Source organism: Lathyrus oleraceus, chromosome 3 (assembly GCF_024323335.1).
Source record: "Lathyrus oleraceus cultivar Zhongwan6 chromosome 3, CAAS_Psat_ZW6_1.0, whole genome shotgun sequence".
NCBI lineage: Eukaryota > Viridiplantae > Streptophyta > Magnoliopsida > Fabales > Fabaceae > Lathyrus > Lathyrus oleraceus.
Window position 1 is genome coordinate 109,336,363 of NC_066581.1, and position 19,053 is coordinate 109,355,415.

A 19,053-nucleotide genomic window follows, 5' to 3' on the forward strand; every position below is an offset into this window, starting at 1 on the left:
ACGACATAACGGAGGGAGAAAGGTTTTTGGGAAGAAACTAGAGGTTCAGAAAGATGACTGGCGGGGAAAAAGGAATCTGTCTTGGTTATCTCAGGACGACGATTTTTTGGAAGTGGACCTAAGAATGCTAAAGGTTTGTCAGACAGGGAGAAAGGGATTAATACCTGGGAATGCCAGATTTTGGCTTTTTCTTCAGCAAAGGGAGGTTCAGGAACATATTCCTTGCCATCAATGGTGAGTGGTTGTGTGAGCTTCGTAGCGGAGGGAAGTGTCTTGTTTTTGCTTGAGCTAGTCATGGAAGAAGTTGAAGGTTTGGAGAAGAAAGGTTGTTTTCGTTTACTGAAGCAGAGGGCAGGTTGTTTTCGTTTACTGAAACAGAGGGCAAAAAAAGGAAAGAAGAAGAAGAAACAAGGGTTTTATAAGAGTTAAACCCTAGGAAAAGGAAGAGTGAACGTTTAATTTTCCTTTTTTGACACATGTACCCATGTTCCCACGTCTGCAAACACGTGGCGACGAAGAGGCAGTCATGGTTGGAAACACGTTTCCGTCATAAAGACGTGAGGTGATGGAGACGTGATTTTGTGTGTCTCGAGGGAAAAAGGAGATGTTTGTCATGATTAGATGACGTCAGCAGTGTGGGACAAACAGGTGTACCACTAAGTAGAAGTGGAAGCGGTGAAGAACAAGTCGACATCTCAAAGATGCCATTATCTCACAAGAAGTCGACATTCGAAAATGGCATCTATGGGGGGAATTTTGTTACCACAAGAAATTAATAGGGCATGTTGAAGGCGTAATCAATGAAAGGGCCTTACGGATTTAAGGATTATACCCCATCAAGGGGAGGTCTGAAAGAAAGCTGAGCCCAAGATAAGCAAGAATGGGGAAAACCACAAGTTACCAGGAGATGAAACTGATAGAAGAATCATGTTTGGTCGAAATCCATTATGTCGACTGAACTGAAGATTGGGACTTAAGAAATTCTTGGTTGTGCCAAACACATAGGAGATGGTGTCGACATAAATGCCTGAGTGGGATAAATTTGAAATTCAAAATGACTAGCAGTTACAAGGAGAATAAGCGCCAAAATATGGAGCAGTTGTTAGATCGTGTGGCACGACGTCTATTATTTTTTAGTAGTTTTGCTTGTAGACAGTTTCTTTAGTTTAGTATAAATAGGGGATCCCACAGAGGATTTGGGGTGTTCACTTTGTACTAAAATCACTTGCAAAAAACTTCACAATCCCAGCGCGAGGAAGCTAGAGTTTTTAAGAGTGCTATGTACGTGAATCACCACATTTATTTCAATGCAACTCCCTTATTTTTCAATTGTTTCTGTTGAACACTTTATTTTAATTTCATTTACGTTTGAGTTATCATTTTATGTTGTCGTCTATGTTGTCGACACTAATTCTATTACGATAATAGAATTCACCAAAAGTGTGTTTGTCGTGTACGTCTTTTGATTGTTATAGTGCTATCGGTCACGAGTCACCCATAGGCTATAGCATCATCATTTTGTGTGGAAAAAACCTGTGTTTGTTCAATACTTTGTCAGAAGCCGTTTCTCACAAAGTTAATAGTTTATCGAATTGAATAAGTCACCCTGTCACACTAGCACATGTCTTAGGATCAACTGGTCGATCCTGCAAGTAACCTTAGTTTTAAGGCCTAGGGAGGACCAACGGTTGTTTACCAATTTCCACAGTAAACAGACACATAATACCAATCGTAGTTATTAAGTGTTTTAAGTTTGATTAAGAAAAAGCCATTTGACATTGGGTCAAGGGTTTATTTATTTGATTGAGAAATTTGGCTTATGCAACATGAATGCAAAGTAACCAACAAGAAAGTAAAGGGTATCATTATAAGGTAGACCAAGAGAAAGTCTTGTGTGTTCAAAAGTGACCTAAGCTAAACAAAGGATAATGGTCTTACAAACATGTCTCCCTAAGGTGGTGTCATGATGCCATTCTTACAACAGGTATGTAAGTACAAATGAAACACAAAGTTCACAAAGCGTCACAAAGGTAATGGAAACGACCTCCAAGCAAAGGTCCTAGGACGATATCCTCTATGTCCAAGTGGATTAAGTAAAAGATTGTTTTTTTTTCTATCATTTTATCATGTTTTTGTTGTTTTTAAGTGTATGATAACAATAAAGTAAAGACAAGATAATAAACATGTGTGATGAAGTTTATACAATAATGATGATAATGAATACTTAAATGTAAATGACATAAAAGTAAATAACAATGAAATATAACAATGATAATAACAATAAGAAAATGTTAGTAATAATCAAAAGTTAGTAAAGTTAAGTTAGGTTGGGATTATGAACAATGGACCAACACTTGAGGATTATCTATCCTTAGGTCAATAGATTCAAAATATGGCGCATCAAGGGATAACTTATCACTAATGCAAAGTATGGAAGATGATCAATGGATCAACTTACCATATATTTGTAACAATGAAAATTATTCAACCCCAAGTCCATCTATCAATAGATTGGCAAAAGGAATACTATAACAAACCAAAGGTTGAAAGTTATGATTGATTAAGTTGTTAAGTTAGCAAGTTATAAGATCAAAGTATGATATTAACAAGGTATTAAGGGTTATCATATGGTATAAATAAATGGGTATAAAGTGTTAGTGGGATAGTATAAATCAAGAGGAAAAATAATGTATCATATGAATCCACAAGTTAATAAATGCAAGGCCTCATCTACATGTCCAATGACCTAGGTTGCTTGGTGTAGGGGAAACCTATCCATGATTAAAAGTACCATGGATGAGCATTTGATCATCCATTTGAAACAAGGAAGGTTCAATAAACCCTAACCAAACGAACATCATGACAAGAGTAGATCTCATTGGCCCTAAGGTTCAAGACCTTATTAGTCCTTCAAAAAATAACCAAATGACTTGAAATAAAATAAAATCAAATACTAGAGGCAAAAATAAAGGGGTCTATGTTGGACATATTTTCATAATAAATAAAATAAAGGGGTTACAAAATAAATGGTGAAAATAAATAAATAAAATGAAACAAATAAAAAGGAACAAAGGATTTGCACACGACGGGGGTTGAAACCCTGACCTTGGGATCATGGGGAGATCAACCCCCTCTCCCACTGGGCCACTGGCTCAGTGGTGTCAACAAATAGACTGAAATGAATAAATAATAAACAAAGTGGTTAAATGGAATGTGCATGCCGAAGATCCAATTAGAACACGACACGACTTTGATTCAAATTCAAATCTCGCGCGAAGCAACGACCTCGGTGTCGCCTTCAACCTTGGGATTTTTAAAAATAGAAACTTGGAAATCCACACTTTCAATCATATTTTTTGTGGAATCACATTGTATGATCACAAAAAAAAAACTATCATTCACACTCATGATCCATTGATTGGCTATGAGTGTGGAGTTTTCTCTCACGGACCAGAAAGATGAACTTGACCTAATCTAAAAATTAAATTCCAAATATTGAATAATCAAAGTTGGGAACTTAGGGGAAATGATCAGAAGATCATTTCGAGGGGGGTAGTAACTTGTTTGGATGGTGGGGGTGAAGAGAACTACCTGATTAGAAACAACTCAGGAAGGATTTCCGATGACTTGGCTTAGCTCAAATGAAGCTTAGGTAAGGTGAGTTAGGTGTTTGGAAAGCTTGAGTGAAGGTTAGTGAAGGTTTCTGAATGGTAGTTTGAAATTGAAACCCTCTCAAACTCAAAACACGATGTTCTGTTTTTGGAGCTCTAGGTGGAAAGTTCAATAGAGGTTTTAGGGGCTTTAAAGCTTAGTTCTGAACTGGAACACCTTCCCCTATTTATAGAGAAGGTGATGGAATGGTTTGGAAGGAGAAAAGACGTGGCTTGCTCAGAAAGCACATGTAACTTGAAGCATGCTCAAAACTGGCTTTAAGGTGTTACAAATGTCATCAACAAAATATCAATTTTCTGTTACACATCAGAATAAATTAAAAAATGAGTAATTGTTTGTTAGATAACGGATCCACTAACCATGTTAATTTTTCTAAGAATTTATTTAAATCACTCATAAAAATGAAAATCGTGTTATTAAAACTGCATAATGGTGCCTTAATTTTATTGCATAATAGGGCCTTAATTTTCTTTCTATTGGGGAGTCTGGGGAGCACCAAAAGTGTCAGTGTTCCAAACATTCATATTTAGAATAGACCTTGACGCTACATATCCATCCAAAACCTTAAGGAATTAGAGATATGTGTCACCTCTCTTATATATAAAACATTTCCTCCATTTCTAGTCATTGTGGGACTTAACCACTCACACTTGAATCCTAACAATCTCCCTCACAAGTGTAAGTCACCCGTATCACTAGCTTGATTCACACTAAGATCCACTTTCGCTCCTTCCACCGAGCCAACCTGGGCTCTGATACCACTTGTTGGGGATTTTGAAGAGCGCTAGAAGTGTCAATGGGCTAAACATTCATTGTTCTAAGAGACCTTGACACCACATATCCACCAAAAACCTTAAGGCAATGGGGGTATGAGCCACCTCACTTATAAACATAACATTTCCTTCATTCCTAGTTGATGTGGGACTTTATAACTTTCACACTTGAAGCCCAAAAATTTCCACCACAAGTGTGAGTCTCCCACATCACTAGCCTTGATCCACACTAGGATACACCCCCTCCCCCCCGAGCCAACCAAGCTTTGATACCACTTGTTGGGGAAGTCTAATAGTGAGGCCTGAAAGTGTCAATGCGCCAAAGGTTCATGGATATAAGTGACCCTGACGTCATATATCCACCAAAAACCTTAAGGAAATGGAGGTATCAGTCACCTCACTTATAAACCTAATATTTCCTCCATTCTTAATCAATGTGGGACTTTAGCATTTTCACACTTGAAACCCAACACTTTCTTTACATAAGTATTTTTTTCTCAAATGGTTTTTGTAGCTTTGGAGTCATAAGCTAGTATTTGGATCAAACTCAAAACTCAACAGGGGTAGCTTCAGGATTCGACCAAGTCGAATTAACATCTTTTAGTCAAAGTTTATTCATGCATGTTGTAGTCGAAGTCTGTTCATGTTTAATATAACATGCAGCTTCATGATGTTGTATATATGTATGTCATATATTATAGTTATTGTCATACATTATATAGGTGGTAGTTATTCTCACTCACTTGTTAGGAAATAGGTGGTAGTTATTCACTTGTAATCAATTAACACTCATTGAGAAAGTGAATAAAAAATAACCATCATAAGCAACTTTGTTTCTCTCTCTCCATCTCTCTTGCTTATTCCCTCTTCTCATAGTTTTACTTTGTTCTTGGTAAAAATTTCTCAATAAATGGTGTCGTGAGCATGGAGAAGATACCATTAACAAAGTATGAGATTGAGAAGTTCACCAGAGTAAATGATTTCAAATTATAGCGCTTGAAGATGTAAACTCTTCTTGTTCGGTAGGGTTTATTAGAAGCGTTGAAAGGATCAGAAAAAATGGATTCTCCCCTAAAGGAGAAGGAGAAGATGATGATGATTGAGAAAGTCCACAGTGCCATCATGTTGAGCCTTGGTGATAAGGTTCTCTAGCAGGTCTCGAAGGAGAAAACAGCAGCAAGTGTGTGGAACAAACTCGAAGTTTTATACATGAACAAGTCGTTGGTCAATCGTCTCTACCTTAAGCAATCTCTATATTCATTCAAGATAAGTGAATAAAAAGTCTTGACTGAATAACTAGATATGTTCAATAAGCTGATTCTTGATCTAGAGAATATTGATGTTAGCATCGATGATGAAGATCAAGTTTTGTTGTTGATGTGTGATTTACCAAGATCTCATGCTCATTTCAGAGAAACACTCTTGTATGAAAGAGAGTCTCTGACATTTGAAGAAGTTCAATCGGTCTTCTACACTAAGGACTTGAATGAAAGGAAGGAGCACAAGCCACCATCTGTTGATGAAGGATTGTCCATAAAAGGAAAATTATTGAAGAAGGATGGTAAGTTTGAAAAGAATAAGGGTAAAGTTCAGCAAAAGTCTTATGGTGATGATGTTCCTACTGTTAGGCGTTACCAATTGTCGCGGCGAAGAATCGGAGACCAAGCTATTGATTAGACTTTACTCATGAATCGAAATATCACCATCGAACTTTAATTTATCCAAGGGGAGGGGAAAAGATTCAAAAATAACCCAATATGTATATGCAAAGCTATAAGATTAAACTTAAGCTAAGATAAAAGGGGGGGAGATTTTAAGGTATAGGGGTGTGTTATGAAAAAGGAAGGTATTAACACCCTAATAATTTGTAGTACTTTACAGGAACCTTTTAAATAGATGTATTTAGTTTAAAATTATTTTCTATTTGATTGAGGAGATGAGAAAAAGAACATCTTTTTATTGTTTGATGATTTGGAAAGACATTGAGTCTTATGCCTACGTACCCGTGAAGGATCAAAACCTCGTAGTTCGGGTTCAAAAGTAAGAAGGGATTTGTTGGGGTTAATTTTATGAGAAAGAGATAACTTGTCATCTTAAGGAGAAAACTCACTTTTAAACCACCACAAACATGTGGAAGATAGATCTTTGCATCAAATTGAAAGAAGGGCTTTCACTTGGATATAGAATCAACAAGTATGCCATATACCTCTTCCAAATGGAAAAGAATCAATATCAATCTCAACAATGTTATGGGGTAGGAGATTTAAATCTCAACTAGGGATTACTCATGTATAATCCTTTTATGAAAAGGTTTTAAACATGGAAAAGCCAAAGTGGCAAAAGGGTTTGAATTAAGTTTGTGTTTTTTAGGTCTTATGAAAAGATCTTTGAATATGCTTAAGTGTTTTGAAAAATTTGATTAAGAAATAAAAGGGAAAACAATGACCTAAGTCAAATTTTATTATGAAAGTGGTTATAAGAAGGAGAGAGAGAGAGAGAGAGAGAGAGAGAGAGAGAGAGAGAGAGAGAGAGAAAGAGATAATCCTAAGGTTTACATCGAGGGAAACCTAAGATTGTATCTAGAAGTTTTAGATTAAGGGGAAGCAAATTTGTATAGGATGCAGATGAACACACACATGCAAAATGACAAGAATGTCATGATTCCTTTTCCTTGGATATAAACAATAATAAGGTTGAATGTGCATTAACATTAAGGCACAAAATATGGCTAAATACAATGCCAATCACAAGGTGAGTGGGGTAGGGATGAAAATATTGATCATGGTTTTTAGGCATTGCGATAAACATAAACAAGACATGACGAAGTTTCACATAACATCACAAGACATAACACATTAATAGTGAAGACACAATCATATTTGACATGGTAAAGACATTCATTGGTACATGGTAAACACAACATGAATCAATTTAGGTCAAACATGCATCACATTATAAGTCTTCACAAAATAAACATTAAACTTGAATCAAATTTCATGATAAGACCAATCTTAAGTGGAAACCCTAATCATGCATCAAGATGCTTCAAAAGATTCATCTAAATAATCAATCACTAATATTTTAAAACAATGTCATTTAATCATGGTATAATGCCCAAAATATGATCATGTTTAAGCAAACAAAATGATACCAACATTAAACAAGACCTAAACAAATATACATTGGTCACACAAACATCCATGATCACTTAGAACAAGGAAACAATAAAAGAAAATCCATTAAAATGCCTAAAAACAACATAAAATGCACTAGTTTTCTACCTAATAAAAATGGTCAAAATAAATATTACTTTTTGATATTTTTTTGTGGATTCATAAAATAGACATTCTTATAAACACGTGGCAAAAAGAATGGGTCAAAAATATTAAGGGGTCATGAAGTTATGGATATTTGAAGTTATGAAGAAAAATGAACATTTAACAAGTGAGAGAAAATAAACATTACACTGGTCAGGTTCGAACCCACGTCCTTGGGGTTCTATGCACTGTTTGGAAAAAAAAAACAAAGTCTAGGGCGAGGGGGTTTTGAACCCTAGACCTTTTGGTTGCAGGTGACTTAGGGCGCATGCTTCTACCACCGAGGGGGCTATTCATCCATTTATTATAAGACAAGGAATTGTATATATTATAAAAACTTGTTTGGTTTGACTTTTCCATGCCATGTCAGCATCTTCTTCAACCTCTAGCTTCTTATTTTTGTTTTTTTCTTTCATTATTTTTCAAATCTTCCATCAATCATATCTCTCTTATTTCTCAACCATTTTTCATGAAATAAAGATCAAAATTGCTTAGAAAAATGTAAGGAACACAATGGTACGATATGTTTTAGCTAATACTCAAAGATGAAGATGCACGAAAGCCAAAATCAGAACTGAAACTTTAGGTTTCATGCAACTTAAATTTATATAAACAACAAGATAAATGGCATGTGAGTTAATGATCAACCTTAACACAATAAATGCTACATATTTGCTTCAGAAGTCACATGAAAATTATGCATGTATAATGAGTTTCGAAGTGCAAGAATATACATATTGGAGCAAGGTCCAATGCCTCTTCAATACCACTTTCAGCTACTATTTAATGCTTCTCCTAATGCTTATGAACTCCCATAAGGTGATTGGAACCCTTGGTTGGCAGAATGCACGAGCAAGATGAGAGAAATGGAGGTTAAGGGTCAAAAGCTTGCAAAAATAAAGTTTTGCTTGGTGAGCTTGGTGTCTGGATACATGAGGCTTTGTCCTCTATTTATAGTGATCCTTGAGGATTTAAGAAGCTTCAGATATCATAAAACGATTGTGGCTTGTACTGGTTTGCTTTCTTGCTTGCTTCTTGCACAAAACACCAAGTTGGAAGCATGGCAAAAGCATGGGGTGCATGAAGTATTTTGTTGAGCTTTGTCTGAAGTGTAGGAGTTGGTTTGAGGTTTAGAGTTGGTATGTCTCGGAACCAAAGCCAATTGGGAGCCCAATGGTACTTAATATTGGGTTAAAGCCACTTTACACAAATGGAACTGTAACCTTTATGCCAAAAATAGAATGATTCATTGTGTAATGGCTTGGTTGCTTGGATAATGGCTCAAAAGTGTGTGTGATCTTATGATTAGAGTGAGATTTAGAAGCAAGATAGCCTGCAAAGTAAGATTATGTAGCTTTGGCTCAAGGTTGCATGATGAACTTGCCATGAAAATGACCCAAAATTCAGATTTAGAGAGCCAACTTCATCTCTTTTAAACTCCTAGCTCAAATATGACAATTTCATGCTCTTGGACGTCTTGGAAAGCTAAGACCATACTCTACAACTTTCATGTTGGGAGTTTTATATGAATCAATGTGGGTCATGGTGAAAAATGATGATCAAGTAAGTCACTTTTTGAAGGAAGATTTGGTTGAAATTTTTTCTAAGTGTTTCAATTTTATGGTACCAACTTCATGGCTTAATAACTTGAAATCCTTGAATTTTTTGGGAATCAATCATCAAGGACAAAGTTGAAGTATGAAGTAAGACCTTTAATCTGATCATTGGAGCAAAGAAAATGGTGGCTTGGATCACAAGTTATGGCCTTGGAAAGTTGGGTAGTTGAACATGTATTTTTTTCATAACTTAGAAAAATTTACAAAACCAAATTTTGCCCATTTTGCAAGTAACCTCCAATTTCTTATTTTCTATTGATCAAATGCATCCATCAACCATATTTTCATGATCCTTGAGTTGAGAGTCCATGGTTGACCAAAAATGTCAAAAGTCAAACTTTGACTTTGCCTCAGTTGACTTTGTATTAGATGAATCCAATTCTTGCAATCTTTAATGAGTGGGATCTCTTGGGCATATTCGATGATGTGAATGGATCACTTATGATGTATTTGAAGTATTTGAACCATACTTCAAGCTTTGGGATCATGCCTTGGCTAAAAAGTCAAGCAATTGACTTTGGGTCAAAACCCTAGTTAAGGGTATCAGATGAACTTTGGCCTTGATGAATTTGAGATGGAATGATATTGAACTTGATTCTTGTTGATGTTTTTGTATTTTTTGTATTTTATTTTAATCATTTTTTTTCGTATTTCAATTGTTTGTTCTTAATAGGGATATTGTCGGTATTTTACTATTTGTTGCTGCATTGCTGAATTAGTTATGTGTTTTCTCATTGTTTGTTGATTTTTTTTTCTATTGAGTTTAATATGGCTGACCAAAGAACTCTGAGAGAACTTGCTGCTCCTGATATGAATTACAATGGTTTATGTATTGAATATGTTGATGTTATTGTTCCTTTTGAGTTGAAATCTGGTTTAATACACTTGTTGTCAAGGTTTAGTGGTCTTGCAGGTGAGGATCCGCATAAGCATCTTAAGGAATTTCAGGTTGTTTGCTCTACACCAATGAGACCTGAAGAAATCACCGAAGATCACATCAAGCTGAGAGCCTTCCCGTTTTCACTACAGGGTGCTGCCAAGGATTGGTTATATTATCTTGAGTCGAATTCTGTCACGACTTGGAATGATTTGAAGATAGTCTTCCTAGAGAGATACTTTCCTGCCTCCAGGGCTGCATCAATCCGAAAATATATATGTGGTATTAGACAAGGAAATGAGTCATTGGCTGAGTATTGGGAGAGATTCAAACAATTAGTATCCAGCTACCCTCAACATCAAATTACTAAACAACTGCTTATTCAGTATTTCTATGAGGGATTGTCACCAATGGATAGAAACATTCTTGATGCTGCTAGTGGTGAAGCACTTGTCGATAAAACTCCAGTTGCTGCCAAAGCCCTGATTGGGAACATGTCACTCAATTCCCAACAGTTCACAACCAGAAATAATTCTATAGTCCAAACAAAAGGTATGAATGACATTCAGGTTTCCTCTTCCAACAAGACTTTAGAAACCAAAATTGAAGAGCTTACTTCTTTAGTGAAACAAATGGCAATGAATAAACCTTAAACAGAAAAGTTGTGTGGTATTTGTACTTCTACTGAACATCCAACTGACACATGTCCTATTCTTCAAGATGAGTCGGTCACTCAGTTTCCTCAAGCATATGCAGCTAATTTTTTCAACCAAAGCAACAATCAGAAAGGGTACAACATTCCTGACTTGTCCACCAACAAATATCACCCCAATTAGGGGAACCATCCAAACCTTCGATATGGAAACCAGCAGCCCACCCAACAACAATTAGTCACACCCCTGCCACAGACCACTCCCCAAGTCTCTACCTCTGCACCTTCTGGACCTTCATTAGAGGATCTTGTCAAACAAATGGCTGTGAACAATCTCCAATTTTAGCAACGAACAGATTCCAGTATTTAGACTTTGCAGGCACAGATTGGACAGCTTTCCACTTCGATGAATGCCATGCAGCAAGCCCAAGGATCAAACCAACTTCCTACCCAAACAGTTGTGAATCCAAAAGGTCCTAATGCTAATGGGAGTGCAATTTCGTTGAGATCCGGGAAGGTAACAGAACCAGCCCCAGAAAAAAATAAAAAAATTCTTGAGGTAACACCTGAACCTTCCTCCGTTGTGATAGAAATTGAACCCTCTGTTGTGGTAGAAACTGAAAAAGAAAAAGAGAAGGAGTATGTGCCACCAGTTCCCTTCCCACATAGAATATTTAAAAATAAAAGGACTGATGATGAAGACAATGAGAGAGAGATTTTAGATGTGTTCAGAAAAGTGGCGGTAAACATTCTGCTTCTTGATGTTATTAAGCAGGTTCCAAAGTATGCAAAATTTCTAAAAGACTTTTGCACAAGTAAGAAAAGGTTGAAGGGCAATGAGAGAGTAAATTTGGGACGAAACATTTCAGCCCTTATCCAGCCTAAACATTCACCTGAAAAAGCTACTGTTTCATCCCTCAATTAGGCCATACCCCAAAAGTGAAAGGATCCAGGAACTTTTTATATTCCATGTACCATTGGGGATAGTAAATTTGACAATTGCATGCTTGATTTGGGAGCAGGAATTAATGTTATGCCTACTTCTGTTTATAATAACCTTGATCTTGGTCCTTTACAACATACAAGTTTAATCACTCAACTAGCGAACAGAAGTAATGCTCGCCCTATTGGAGTAGTGGAAGATGTGCTTGTTCAATTTAATGACTTGATTATTCCTGCAAATTTCTACATTCTAGACATGTATGGAGAAATAAATTCAAGCAGATCGCCAATAATTTTAGGCAGACCGTTCATGAAAACGAAGAAAACAAAAATTGATGTCGACGATGGAACCATGTCCATGGAATTTGGTGACATTGTCGCAAAATTTAACATTTTCGATGCCATGAAACATCCCTTGGAGGAGCATCCTATTTTTCATATTGAATTGATCTCTGAGTTGGTTGATGACACTTTTTCTGAATTGTTTTCACTTGATTTTCCATCTCTATCTGGGTTTGATGATGTTTATTCATGTGATGATTGTACTGACACTAACCTTTGTGTTTTTTGTGCTGAGATTGATGCTGCCTTGCAGGGTGATAGTATAAATGAAGTTGTTTATGTGGCTGAAGCTTTTGACATTTCGGCTACCCCAAACATACCATCCATTGAACAACCACATTCTTTAGAGCCTAAACCACTTCTTGAGGATTCATATTATTCATCAAAGCTTCAACTTAAGCAGAAATATAAGAAGGGAATTGGATGGACTTTGGCTAACACTCGTGATATTAGCTCATCCATATGTATGCATAGGATCTCACTTAAAGATGAAAGAAAAGTAGTGAGGCAGCCCCGTAATCCTTTAATTCTTGATGTTGTGAAAAAGGAGATCACTTTCATGTTTCCATTCAACACTTTTACTCATCGAAGATACTTTTTTGATCCTGGAATACAAGGCAAATGCACTAATCAAAATTTCAAGGTCAATGGACACTACCCAAAGCTACTCCATGAGAACCCGACTTTGGAAGAAGAGACTATAGAAGAGCTCTCTTTGGGAAAGGTTGCTTATGCAATCATTTATCCTCCTTGACTCCTCGGGTGTGTTCTTTCCTTTCTCTCACTCTTATTATATATTTATGCTCTTTCATTGAGGACAATGTATGTTTTAAGTGTGAGGGAGAGAACCATTTATTTGTTTTGTTTTCAGTTTTTCTCTGTTTTGGTTTTTGTTTGCTTTCTTAAAAAAAAATGCTTTTTCCTTTGGTTTTTGAGTTACAATTATGAGTATTTTTCTTAGTTCTCTTGACTAAAGTCTTGTGGTGTGATGTGAAAAATTTGCTGTGCATTTTTAGTATGATAGGTAAGACTAGACTCTAAATTGTATATCTTTAGCAGTAGATCGTTAACCCTGGTGAGCTTTGAGTCTTATATGGATAACATACAGAAATCCATCTCTTTCTTTCTTGTGTGATTCACTCATGTCTGTTAGTCTCTAGAACTTGAATTGACTCTTGTTGATGTTGTTGTTTACTTGTGCACACTGATATGATAAAGGCAATTTTATTTTTGTTTTTTTGTTTTTTTAGCCAATTAGCCAAAAAGTCAACCCTGAAATAATTCCATCCCTTGTTTGAAACCCCCTTGAGCCTATTCTACCTTTTTTGTTTAAAACTCATTACAAGCCGAGAAGTGAAAAACAATATTATCACCCTATTCAAAGGGTTGAAAGAGTCTTGTTTGGAGTTGTGTGGGGTTGAATAATTATGTTTGTAATATTTCAGAAGATGGCAGAAAAATAAATAAAAAATAGAAAAAGAAAATAGAAAAAAAAAGGAATGAAAAAATAGAAGGATAAGAGGAAGAAAAAATAGAAGGATCAGAGGAAGAAAAAAAAGGAATTATGTTTGTAATATTTCAATACATGTCAATACATACTCCTTCGAAAAAAATGAATAAAAAGAGGAAGGATAATTGCTATAAAGTTGTTCAAGTGAATGAAATATTTTATAAATTCAACTCCCGCAGTTTCTTTCAAGTCTCTTTTATCTCTTTAAATTTTAGCCTAGTACCCCTTAAGATTTATCTCACCCTTACCTTGGCCACATTACAACCAAATAAAAGTCCTTTTGATCTTTGTGTGCATGTATTTCAATTGTGGATGTTAGAGTCTTTTCAAGCTTATGGTAGTAATAATTTTCATGTTGTGCTTTGAGTGTAAACAGTTAATCTAAATACTTGAGAGTTGAGTGAATTATATCCTGTGAGGATCTTACTGCTGTTGATGTACTTTTTGGTAATCTGTTTTTCTATCTGCTTTGAATGTCACAAAAAGTTGTTTACTAACACCATGTTCTTGAAGCTTAGACTTGGAATTATGCTTATATCTTATATCTTGAAAACTTTTGGAAGTGCATGCTCTATTTTCTTTCCTTTTGTTTTGAAATTGTAATTTTGCTCGGAGTGCAAAAGTTCAAGTATGGGGGAATTTGATCAGTGCATTTTGATGCACATTCTTCTATAATTAAACTTAGGAATTTATCTAGTTTATTTTACTTATTTTAATATTTTATTATGTTTTTAGATTTAAGTTCATGTTTTCCTTTAATCTATTTTCGTTTGCTATTTTCAGTTTTAGCGGCTATTTGATACATGTCGACTGTTTAGATCATAACTTGAGCTATGGGATGCCGTTTTGCGCGTTCTAACATGCGCTGGAAAGCTAAGAGAAAGGGATACAACTTTCGTGTTGAAGCTAAAAGCTGATTCGGAGTGAAGACGTCTCAAATAATTCGTTGAAGTTTCATACTTTAGGAAATAATTTCTTTTGGGCCATTTGTTGGGCCAAATTTAGGTTTTCCGACCCAATTTGAATTATAAGTGAAACCCTTATTCTGTTTAAAATGGCAGCCACGGTACTGTAGCAAACACACATTATTCACAATAACTTTTTGCTATTGTGCGATCATGAAGAGGAACTAATCTCCTAGAGTCAATCTATTGTAACCGAATTTCCAAGGCTTTGAGGTTTTTATTTTATCAATTTAATTTCGTTCTCTTTCAATTCTATTCTATGAAATTGCATTTGCTTAATCTGTATTTTGTGGAATGATTTTGATTAAATTCGTATGATTGCATTCCTAACTATTAATCGCTGTTTTCGTCACTTTGTCGTTAAATTGCATTTGTAAATCGTGTTTACTTAATTCACGATTGTATTTATCCGTTTGCTTAATTCGGAATATAGGAATATAAATCTATCATATATCTATTGCGCTTGTCAATCGAATTTGAATCGAATAGAGATCGAAGCCGCTTAGGGAATTGGTAGGTAAGAACCACTGATTAGCCGGAAACCGAAAACAGTAGATTGACTTATTTTATAATCGCTTATTTTAATCACTTTTTTTTGCTTTGTTTTATAAATCGACCACTAAAACATAAACCCCCCTTAAATCGATTTCATTAGATTAAGAATAATACAAGAATCCTTGCGATACGATACTCGAGTTGTCGCTTCCGCTAAACTACAGTTTTCTAATTACTCGTTTTGACCCGTGCGCGACAGCAGATCAAAAACCCACGAAGAAAAGCGAAAAAGTATAGTCATCGCAACCAAGAGTGGATTCGGGAGTAGATTATGCAAGGGGCGGGTATTAGAACATCTCACACCCGTTTTACTCAACGGGAACTGTTTTGATCGTTCTGCGTATATGGGTGTTAGCTAGAAGTTACTTGTGATTACTAATTTATTATCTGATTGTTATAAATGTTTTAATTAAAGGGAAAAAAGTTTTAATTAATATGCTCGCCAAGATTTCAAAAGCTTGTGCCTGGGTATTCTCATGGTGCAATGAGAAAATTAGAACTTCACAGTTCGTGGTAGAAAATAAGTGTTTCTTGGTTGATTTTATTGAACGATGTTAAGGTCGTATTTTAGAAGTTAAACGTTGTTTGTTTGTATTGCGATAGAACATATATAACATGTTCGTTTGTGAAAAGTTTTTATTGACGTTTTCCCTAAGACAAAAATAGAGTTTGATGTGTTGGGATTGTTTTTAGCCTGAAGACGAGTATTCAGACAGGGAGCTCTACATCATTGTCCAAATACTTGGAGAAGGAGAAGGTATACACTCAATCAATCCTTTTTCTTCTAAATTATTGTGAAAATGTGTGGCGAATTAAGTCAAGGTTCATTAATGGAAAACGATTATTTGCACAAGGAGTTCTACAGCAGTGCCCGAACAACCGAAGAAGGAGAAAGTCTACACTCACTCAATCATTTTTCTCCTACTAGAGAACCAACTTAATTCAATTGATTATCGTGTTATAATATGGAAGACGAGGGTTTGAACATAGAGTTCTACATCAATGTCCAACCACTCAGGGAGAGAGAAGGTCTACACCCACTCAATCATTTTTCATTCCATTTTTATTGTGAAAGGATTTTGAAAAAAAAAAACAACTTGACGTTGGATCAAACATTTTGTCTTTTAAAAATTTATTGATTTTAAGTTAGGATTAAGATGATAAAATAATCAAATGAAAAACGATAAGAATAAGGAAACAATACAACTCGAGGACAAAATCTATATTTTGCTAAATAGGGAATATAGCAAAATAAGAGTTTGACAAATAAATGAGATTTGATGACCATTAGTTAAATAACCAAATGAATTACCATAATTTAATTAATTAAAATTGATCAAATAAACTAATTAAAAATATTTATCATGAATATTTGAAAAAAAATGTAGTAAAATAGTAACTCAATTAATCAAATCAAATTAATGTAGTGAAATTAATTAACTAAAACAATATTAATCAATTAATATTATTAATAAAATGATTTAATAAAAAGGAAAAAGAAATTAAAATAATAAAATAAAATAAAGAAGACATAACGTGAAACAAACTCCCATCGTCTTCCTCTTGCAGCCGCAAATTTCACCGCCGCCCTCCACCTTGGGTTCCGGCGAGTGGTGGTCAGAATTAAAAAACGAACATACCACCATAACCGATTCTGTCTCCCCAACACAAATCCACTTCCCAAATTCCCAAACTCAAAACCAATACAATTTAATTTACAGTTTTAAGCGAGAGCCCTAAACCTTCAAAGTTAAATTAAATGCCCATGGAGCATCACTTCACTCAATTGATAAGGGATTATTGATCAGCATGGCACAAGGATCATACTGGTAATAAAAAAATGCAAAAAAGAAAGATTGAACCAATCTCACCGGAGCTAGTTCGGCGCCTCCACCTCCGGCGATGCACCAGTAAGCTTCGAATTTCTTATTCTTTGTTGCTGCTCTATTCTTCTCCTCATCTTTAATTTTCCTTCTGAGATTGTACTGTTTGAGTTGTTGTTAGTTCGAACTCGTCTGTGTGCAGTTTGAGTGATGATGGATTAGCTAAGGCCACTTAGAGCTTTGATTTGAAGCTCTAAGGGTCTCTAATGGAGCTTTGCAGTGGAGGTTGTGGAGTGATTTTGATTGAGTGAGTTTAGGGTTATTGTTAGTTAACTGATCCATTAAGTCTGTTATTCTGCAGGAACAATTTCTCAAGGTTCATCAAAAAATGAATTTAGCATATCTCCTCAAGAATCAGAATAGGTGTGTATCCTGTTGTAACTGCTCACAACTGCCAGTCTCAATATGTTTCTCAGAGTGGGGAAAATGATTTCCAGTTGATCAAGATGGGTGAGACCTTGAACTAGTGCAACTGGGATAGAATCTTCTCTGGACCAGGTTTCACATAGCTTTGACAAAGAATCTTCTCTGGGACATCCACTTAAAGGTAATCTTGAAAATCTTTCTCGTAAGAGAAAGCCATTTTGGCCATATTCTGCTGCAAATTTATTCTCTTCTTTTGGTGCAAAACAATATATTCCATGTTTTTAGGAAGAAAATGGTGTGCTAAAGCATCTGTATTCAACACTCTTCTCCAAGTCTTGGATGATGGAAGGCTAACTGATGGACAAGGCCGAACTGTGGATTTTAGAAACAAGGTCATTTTCATGACTTTAAACCTTGGTGCTGAGTATCTCCTAAGCGGACTTTCAGGAAAGTGTACCATGCAAGCTGCTTATGACCGAGTAATGCAGGAAGTAAGGTGGTGTTTCAAGCAAGATTTGTTGAATAGGCTTGACGAAGTTGTTGTATTTTAAAACTTGATTATGCTTTTTGTTGTTCTTCTTTGATTTCAGGTTTTTTCATGTTTGATGTTGTGATATTACCTTTACAAACATCAATTGATTCAAAGGTTCTGTCAAGCTACCGATGTGAGCATGAGATCTCTGATGAATCAATCGAATCTGCTGCTCAATTACATTTCTTAAAAACTCTATTGCAGGGAGATTGATCGCCAAGTCGTGATCAAAATTTTGGTCAATCTGCAAATAGAATTGGGGAACTGTTTGCACTATAGGAGTTAAATCTAATATGTAATAAGTACAGACTTTTTTTGCCTTCAGTAGTATCATCATATACATGCCAAAAAATGAGATTTGTACAAATGGTCCTAGAAACAGCATCATTTGCCCATGTATCCTGATTAAGCATATGTGAGCTGAATTCCTTGGTAGATTGAAACCATTTGTCCTTGCTCTGGCTCCCAAATTTTGATTGCAGCATAACTAATTCGTTCTCTCTTTTGTTATTTTACATGGATTGGTGGCTTGAGCTTGACTATGGCTTGGCTTGGCTTGGATTACATGGGGAAAGAGGTAATGGCGATGGCTGGCTCAATCCATTGAACAACTTGGAGCTGATGTGAAACTTGGATAATGCTCCTTCTATTTTGCAAATTTTGCCTTTTCTAATTTGTATTGTGTAGTATGTGTAAGGTGTATGATCAAAAAACGTGTATTGAATTTTTTTTTGGAGAAATGTGATATAATGCATGAATATATTTTAATAAGAAGCTTCTTTTTTTTATCTTAATTTAATTTTGTCTCATACTTATATTTTATGTCAAATAGATAAAAAAATGTCTTTACTTAAAGACCAATTCTAAATCAAATGGTAAAAATAAAGAAGAACAAAATTAAGTTTTGACAAAAGGAAATGAACAATTTTTAATGAAAAGTCAACAAGGGTTGAAAGTCAAACATTTGACTTTTGCGCTAAACATGTAAGATGAACACATGACTAAAATCAAGGTAACCAACTTTGATCTCTCAACTTCAATTAATTATGCG

At 35.4% G+C, this 19,053-nt stretch overlaps 1 long non-coding RNA gene across 2 annotated transcripts; it reads left to right on the forward strand.

The window, feature by feature from the left end:
- The first annotated feature begins 16,752 nt into the window (after positions 1-16,752).
- Positions 16,753-18,790, forward strand: LOC127125678 (uncharacterized). Of its 2 annotated transcripts, none has more exons than XR_007804776.1 (4): positions 16,753-17,131; positions 17,406-17,651; positions 17,756-17,966; positions 18,061-18,790. It is a non-coding gene; the product is annotated as an uncharacterized LOC127125678 (long non-coding RNA). The 2 variants fall into 2 exon arrangements; XR_007804777.1 differs by having other exon boundaries at positions 17,756-17,961.
- Positions 18,791-19,053: the final 263 nt, after the last annotated feature.